We start from the raw sequence: 8,493 nt of genomic DNA, 5'->3' as shown, positions 1-8,493 counted from the left end.
TATATATATATATATGTATCAGTGTGTGTAGGCAGGTAGGTACTTTATTAACGTCGCACTAGAGCTGCACAATGGGCTAGTTGGAGACTGTCTGGGAAACATCCCTGAGGGTGATCCGAAGACATGTCATCATCACAATGTTGATCCTCTGCAGAGGGGATCGCTCCCCTGTTTGGTAGCCCGACGACGTGCTCGCGAAGTCGAGCACTTTAGGGTAGAACAGTTTAACGAGGACCGATACCGCGCACCCTCAGCCCTTACGCAGGTTGATCAAGGTGGTTACCCACCCGGTTACTGACTGTAGCTACTGATACTACATATACATATATATTAGAAGGATCATGGGAGACAATCCTGATCTGCCGGTTTGTCTAACCATGGAATATTTTCGCGGTTTCCCCTCTATGTAACAAAAATGAAGGTTTGTTCCACTAAGTTCTCCACGAAGAGTAATTTGTTCCATTGCTTGATCTAGGAGCTTTGGGTTATGGGTCTTTATGGTTAGGTGCAAAATTGCAAGGTTACGGAATTGAACATTAATAGCCGTAAACTCAAAAATGAGGCGACTTGTTCAACGCCAGTTGTAAAATAAAATAAAATTAAACTTAAAAAAAAAACATTGCAAAATTATATAATTTATAAAAAAAACCAAACCCATATTTCATATAAGCGTGTACGGAAGTGTTTGAAGGGGTTTTTAATTTTTTTGTTTACGGCATTACGCTCATTTTTTCCCCTTCTTTTTTTGTTTATAGCATTTCGCTCATTTTTTCTTCTTTCTTTCTATATTGTTTATTACCGGGAGACTTTATTTACTTCACCGTATCTTTTTTCTTTTCTTTGAGCCGTTCAAATTAAGCAAATCAACTACTTAACGTGAATTATCCATCAATATTGGCAAGTTCTTATCGTGTCCGGAGGTCACCAATGTGGGGTACTAAGTCCACCTTCATCTATCAAAAGGTACCTCTAGCTAGAGTCAAGTTAACATGTCTTATATACTAGTGTATTGGTATTTAATATTTATAGTGGTAGTTACGCCACACAACTAATATTATGAAACCAATGAAATACAGTATTTTTCAAGACATAAACCAAAGCCGAATGATTTTTCTTTAATTATAATTAAGATCAAAGATTATAACTAAAATTAAAAGAAATAAAAAAGAAAACCAGGTTCTTCTTCATTTCAGTTGACTGAGAATTAGCAGCGCGATAAGTTATCCCTGTCACTTTTAAAACTTAATTGTTCTAAGGATAGAATATTCGAACTCATGATGTCACTAATTCTAATGGTTGCTGAATATTTAATTCTACGCGACGAGAAAACAAAATCTGTTTTTCCTTCCACCATTCCACAGATGTTCACTCTGTCCCGCCAAAGAAGTGACGTCAAAAGAAAATTTTAGTTATTCAGAATGATGGAATCAAAGATAACGATATTTATTATTGTCTGCGCTTTTTCCTACGCTTCAAATTAATTATTCTAAAAATTCAGGGTTCGGGATTTTTTTCTGATTTTTTTTGAAAAAAATCAAAAAAATATCAGATCTTTTTTTTATTTTATTTAAATCGGACTTTTTTAAATTTAAATCGGAGTTTTTTTTTATTTTTATTCAAATACATTGTACGAACTTTGATTTATGATTAAAAAAACTTTATAAATATTTATTCAAAATTAAACTAACGTTAAAATTATATTATAACAATATTTATAACTCTAACTACCTAAAACAATTTTTCATTATAATACATAGCTTTGAATGCATGGCAACCATTTTGAAACAAATGCATGATTGAAATTTAAAGACTAGATAAAATAGAGAATTTAAAGAATACTTTAACTATTAAGTTTCAATTAGCAAACTATAATTTTAATTTAAAATTGGGATTTCTCTTTTTTTTTTCTTCTTGATTTTTAAAATGACAAAGCAAATGTAGCAGATGGTGTTTATAAATGTAGTCATTCATCAAAAAGTAAATAAATATTTAATCTATATATTTTTATACTAAAATATTCATCTTTAATCTTTCATCAAAATAGATAAGTTAAGCTAAAATAAAATTTAAGAAAATTTATGTACTCATTCGAATTTCTTTTCACAAAATTTCTTCATAGAAAATACTGAAATATTCATTTTTCACCAATAAATTAGAATGTAAATATTAATTACATGCTTTTTCAATCAAAAGGTAGAATTTTAATTAACATTATTTGTATTTTTTGAGAAAAAATGTTTGCTTATTAATTACTTTTTACTGCTATGCAAGTTTATATTAAGACAAGGTGTTGACTTTAAACTGCACTTTCAATCTCAAGAATCAAAAGATTAAAAAAAATGTAATTTCAAAATGTGCTGGAATTTAACACACGCCAACAAACAAAGTAATTTTGTTAACTAAAATTAATTAATTCAGCAATTCATTAAAAATAAATTTTAAAAGTACCAAACTATCAAAAATTTACCAGTATTTCAGACATATTGAATATTCAGATTTATGAATTCAATTCGGATCAAAATTGTTTTACAAGAATATTTATTATTTACAGTTAAAATCGAACCAAATGCTCTTTCCTGCAAAATGAGAACAAATTTATCTGAGGAAAATGGACTAAAAATGTTTAAAACAAACACACCGAATTAACCAGAAAAGAATAATTTCATTTTTTGTCAGACATGAAATGAAAAAAAACACTATCGAAAGACGTGGACTTATGATGGTGAAGGAAATTCATATCCAAAGTATGTTCCCTATGTTTTTCTTGATGGGTGCAGCAGAAATAACCTCTTTTTTAAAAGTCCACTTGAAAAAAAGTAGTTTTTAAAACTATTGTATTTCATTATTTTCTTCTTTTTAAATAAGATGTGTTATTTTAGAAATCCGGAAATATTTAAAGCGTTATATTTTCATCCAGTAAAGAGATCAAAATTAAATTGAAGTCCTCTAGCTAGAGGGAAAATTATACGTATTTTGATGGACGACATGATATGGTCGGTATAATAAGGTGATAAATGCAGCTTGTAGCAGTTAAAAAAATAGTTAAAGCATGTCTTATTGTCATCGAGCACGGAGCTTCATTTGAGTGCTCTATATAATCGGAAAATGGTTAAGAATCCGTAGATTGCGAGATTCCACATTCACAGACGTGAAAAAATGAGATCGGTTTGATAATATAGGATGTTCTGTAATGGCGGTCCCTTAAATGTATATATCAAAAATTAAGTAAAAAAAATAAGCTCATTGACAATCGCTGATTAATATTTAAGCTATAAATAAATATAAACACTACCGAGTTATAACGAATCACTCATAAGGAATACTGTATTGAAAACATCAATTTCGATTGTCTGATGTAACTTGGATGCGTTTTATAGTAATGACTCATTTATCCCTGTTTTCTACGGAAATAAAACAGGTTTTGGTGTTTTCAGTCATTTCCTTTTTTTGTAGAGATTTCTTGGAGTTTGATATCATTTTTCTGCGCAAGTATTATTCATTTGAGACATTAAATGTCTCTATTTTCATATAATTTCTTAAAAGGATTAAAGAATGTTCATTACATAAATAATTATAATCTAATCTATAAGTATAATCTAATTAGATCGATGATTAATTTTTTATTGGTGCATTAGCTGTGTAAGATTAAATCAACTTGCAATACAAAGTTCCTTCCATATGTTGTTTTAAGGTATTTTTTGAATATCAAAATAAATGTAGTTGACTTAAATGTATTTCTTTCTTTCTTTGTATAAAATGAAGTACTGTTTGGTTTTTTAACTCGAAATTCGAAACCTCGCCAGAAACGAAAAACAAAATATTTTTTTTTTTTGCATTTAAATTCAAAGCGGTAAAAGAAATTCCAGTATTGCAAAATAAAAGTGATGGTTTCAAATAGCAAAGGCTCTTTCAAAGAAAATACAAAAAGAATTCTGAGGAATTCTGTAAACTTGAAATAAAAATAAGGAACATTTTCTCCGGACGATCCTCGTATATTATCAAACAAATGTGTGGGATTTTCCCAATTTATTTTTGGGGTCCTCTTGAGTAAAAAAAAGAGTTATTTTACTTTAAAGAGTATCAAGAGACGCTCCATCAAAGTACAAAGAGAGACAGAGAGAAATACTATCGAGAAAGAAAAGATAGTTTCAAAAAACTTTCCAATACCATCGGTAATGTTGAAAGATAGTATCAATATAAATCTCAAAACGCTCCGACGTATTGATATCAATTCTAATATTGATACTGATTTGTATTTTAGCGATACTCATCTTTCTATTAGTTCACACTCTTCCTATAAATATGTTATTCAAAAATTCATATGTTAATAAAATACTTTTTATGCATCCTCTCAAGTGCAAATTTTTTTTTAAAAACTTGCAATGAATGACGCTTGATGTTAATACATTTTTTTTTCAAATATTAATTCCTTCATTAAGAAAGGAATGAGCGAAAAACGAAATGGAATTTTCCGATGGGTTAAGCGTTAAGCATTGTTTCAAATTTTACTATAAGAGATTCAGTTTTTCACAGATTTTAAAAATAACACCAGTGATCATTTGCAACATGTTTTCACAGATTTGAACAAAAAAAATAGTTTATTGCCTCCATTTAAATATTTAATTATTTTATATCCGCTGTGTCAGATAAATTCAATAAAGAACATTACATGGTAGCAAGTGTGGTCGACTTCACCAAATTTATACTTTTATAGTTGGCTGTTACAACGCGCCTTTTTTTCCCCTTCAATTCCTACTGTTAGTTCCCAGTCTCTCTCTATATACTAGTACAGTCGGCAAAAAAAAAAAAGATATCACCCTGAATAACTTTCGTTCTAATGATCGGATTTTCACGAACTAAGTGTTAATCTTAATGGTTCCTGGGGGTGACCTCAAATATGCTAATTAATTAGTGCTAACTATTAATTAAGTTACGAAATCAGACACAAAAACGTACTTTCTCTGAATAAACATATATTTTTTCTTACATATTTGGATTCTTAACCTTCAAAATATAGGGGGTAGCCGCAATCTGGGAAATATGGTCCCCATAGTTTGGTCAGGAGAGCGATCCAAAGTNTCTATTAGTTCACACTCTTATGTTATTCAAATTTTCAAACGTTAATAAAATACTTTTTTCGAATACATTTTTTAAAAAACTTTTTGCGGATGAGATTTGATGATAATGAAAATTTATTTAAATATTAATTGGTTCATTAAATAGGGATGAGCAAAAAACGAGAAGAAATTTTCTGATGGATTAAGCGTTAGTCATCGTTTTAAATTTCACTATAAGCGATTCAGTTTTTTACTTATTTTAAAGATAACATCAGTGATAATTTCTAACTTATAGCTCTATTTGAACGAAATAATAGTTTATTGCTCACATTTAAATATTTAATTATTTTATATTCACTTTTTTTCCAATTCCAACCATTAGTTCACACTCGTCCTATATATATTTATATATCATGTTCAGATTTTTAATCGTTAATGAAATACTTTTTATTCATCCACTCACATTCAAATAAATTTTTTTAAACTTATAGAGGATGTCGCTTGATGTTAATACAGTTTTTTCAAATATGAATTCATTCATTAATTTTAATGAATTAATTTTAGTTTCATAAGGGAGAAAGAATTATAATAATTCACAAAATAAAGTAACTAAAATAAAAAATTTTTTTCGTTGACCTAAGAAGGAATTGACTTAAAATTTATTTTACATTACTTGTTTATTTTATTTTAAGGAACACCAATTCTGAGTTTAAAACTACCAATGTTCCACTACGTAGCCCTGTAATTTAAAACCCTATGCAGAAGAGAAGGAAACTCTTGGGATAAATGAGCGTTCGTGGAGGATTTTTTGAGAGAACTAACCCGCATTTGCGTTACATGGAGAGGGAAACCACGGAAACCTCTTCGCCCGAGTTAAGGGGATTCCAACCCGTGATCCATCCATCATTGAAGATATTTTACGTCAGCACTGTGGTCTGTATCACTTTCTGCATGGTGAAAAGTGATGCAGACCCTGACGCATGCCTACGTGTCTGTTCTAATAGTCAGGTAGGATCGAGATCGTGTTATCGCGATCCACTAAATAAATGTCTGCCAATAAATGTCTGATTCTATCTGATCCATGCAAGAATTATTGATCAAAATTAATTGATATCATCGCATGTCGTTTGATGCAGACCCGAAGTCGGGAATATATTTGCTGCACCAAAGAACCAGTTGTGCGCGTTGCAAGGGTTACTTAATGAGTTTTCTCACACTGCACACACTGTTAAATTTTTCATTCTAAAATGATGGTAAAATAACTGACAGCTGTCTGTCTATCCGAATAATCTTAAAGGTTATGGTGAAAATTTTTTTTTTTCTTTTATGGTCTTTTTCAAAAACGCGAAGAAAAAAATAATTATTTAACTCGACATAAGAGCTCAGCTTTTCGTAAGGAAATGGGTATTGGAGAGTGCCGGACACTGGAAATTCTTCATGTGTTGAAGGGAATGGAAGAAATAGTCTGGAGTCAACACTAGGACTCAAACTCATCTTCTGCCGGAGGAAATAGTGTGGAGTCAACACTAGGACTCAAACTCATCTTCTGCAGGAGGAAATAGTGTGGAGTCAACACTAGGACTCAAACTCCACTTCTGCCGGTCATGAAATGGACAGATAAGCCCTCTCGGCTATGACATATACGCAGTTGCAAAGAACTAAGTAGCTTTATGAGGTGGTTCTAGTGGGTGCGATCAAATTCTGGTGGTTTAACCGTGTAAGGCGAAAGCAGTTAATAAACAGTTTTTCTCTAACAGTTTGATTACCATTTTATTTATGGTTATTCGACTGTTTTGATTAAATATGGTAAAATAATCACTCATTAAATTGTTATTTAACCATTTTATCCGGGAAATTTCTACCAGGGCATAAATTAGAGATTGAATTAAAAAAATCTTACCTAATTTTCGGAATTTCGTTTATGGATCAAAAGAATCATCTTTTCGTCGTCAGTCAGATTGTTCAGATTTTCTCTCTCGTAACCGTTCTCTCTAAGAATGTTCAAATTTCTGCTATCTTCATAGACCTTCAGTAAAGCAGCTCTTATACACATGGTTGCATCTAAATATATATATTACACATTGATTAACGCTTAACATGCCAACACTTAATCTATATCTATTTCTAACATAGCCGGACTTAATGTTTCTTGATTAAATGTATGAAATAGGGATGTTAGGAAAAAAATAAACGAAAAAAACTTTATTATTTATTAAATAAGATTGCATAATGCCAATTTTTATGTATTACAAACATAAGGCATAAGAATTTTTAATTCATTACTCAGCGCATTTTTTACACATATAGGGTATTTCCATTGTACATATTCCGCAAACATATTTCTTCTAACTATTATTATTTCTATAATTTTTTAAAATTATTCTTACAATTCTAAGAATATAAAAGAATTATAATTATTCTTATGATTAATATTATTTCTTCTAAGAACTTGTGCTGTCATGATTATTTCGACATTTTTCTGGGTAAAAACTAACAGTTGGTTGGAAGAGAAGTAAAGCTAGTAAAATAAAATATAGGCTACTTACCGAAACATTTAATTTTTGTCACTTTATCTGGCACAAAAATGTTAACCTAAAATTTCAGGTACTTTCTTTAAATGTGAATTCACAGTTATGCTGATGGAACTCACTACGCAACTATCTTTTGCAGAAATGTGCAACACAACGAATGCAATAATTGGAGCACGCATTACCTCATAATTTCTGATCCGATCACCTTAAAAAGCGATAAATTGTTCTCCCGGTCAAATGACCGGTTGTGGTAGAAATAGATATACGGCAAGTATTATTCGATACAAACAAAATACTAAAAATAAACAATAATAATAGAATATTAACTGTATATAATTTTTAGAAAAAGTCATGAAGTCAAATGTGCAGAAACGATCAGATGATAAGCGCATTTTAGATGCAAAAACGGTAATTTGACCGGTTATGTTATGTTAAGTGTTAATACACACGCTCATATAGATCAAAACAAAACTTATAGTATTTGGAAGAAAATATAAACATACCAGTGATAAGCTGTCTCGGACTCTCAAGAGGGACACTGGATGTTGGATTCATGATTACATTGAAAAAAATGATACAAAGTCTCTCTCTTAAATAAGTAATATTTTCAATTATAAGCAGGTGTGTGTGTGTTCATGCGATACGATGATTTCCGGACACTTCTTAAGCAATCTCTGGATCATTATGCACAGTTATGTTTTATATAAAATAGGCAGATGGTTTCCTGTTTTTACCAAAATGCGTGACAGTTTCTAATTATTCTGATTTTCACAGCATGTTTCATTTTTATATACATACAATAATGGAAAAGACACTTTCAAATTTTTACTTTTTTTAAATTTCTCAAGATATACTTAAAGGATTGTTTTGTCAATATACACTGTTCAAAAAAATTAGGGGAGCAC

At 30.4% G+C, this 8,493-nt stretch overlaps 1 long non-coding RNA gene across 1 annotated transcript in view; it reads right to left on the bottom strand.

Annotated features, from left to right (window-relative positions):
* The window catches only part of LOC122272337 (uncharacterized), a 12,742-nt gene extending 4,489 nt beyond the window's left edge, over positions 1 to 8,253 (bottom strand). Inside the window, exons 1-2 of the long non-coding RNA XR_006226941.2 lie at positions 8,092 to 8,253; positions 6,958 to 7,118 (exon numbers count right to left, since the gene is read on the bottom strand). This is a non-coding gene — a long non-coding RNA (uncharacterized lncRNA). The remainder of the gene's footprint in view (positions 1 to 6,957; positions 7,119 to 8,091) is intronic.
* Positions 8,254 to 8,493: the final 240 nt, after the last annotated feature.

The sequence above is a fragment of the Parasteatoda tepidariorum genome, chromosome 6 (assembly GCF_043381705.1).
Source record: "Parasteatoda tepidariorum isolate YZ-2023 chromosome 6, CAS_Ptep_4.0, whole genome shotgun sequence".
In the NCBI taxonomy this organism is placed as follows: Eukaryota; Metazoa; Arthropoda; class Arachnida; order Araneae; family Theridiidae; genus Parasteatoda; species Parasteatoda tepidariorum.
Note: the sequence above shows the minus strand (reverse complement) of the source record. Positions and strands in the feature narration are given on the sequence as shown.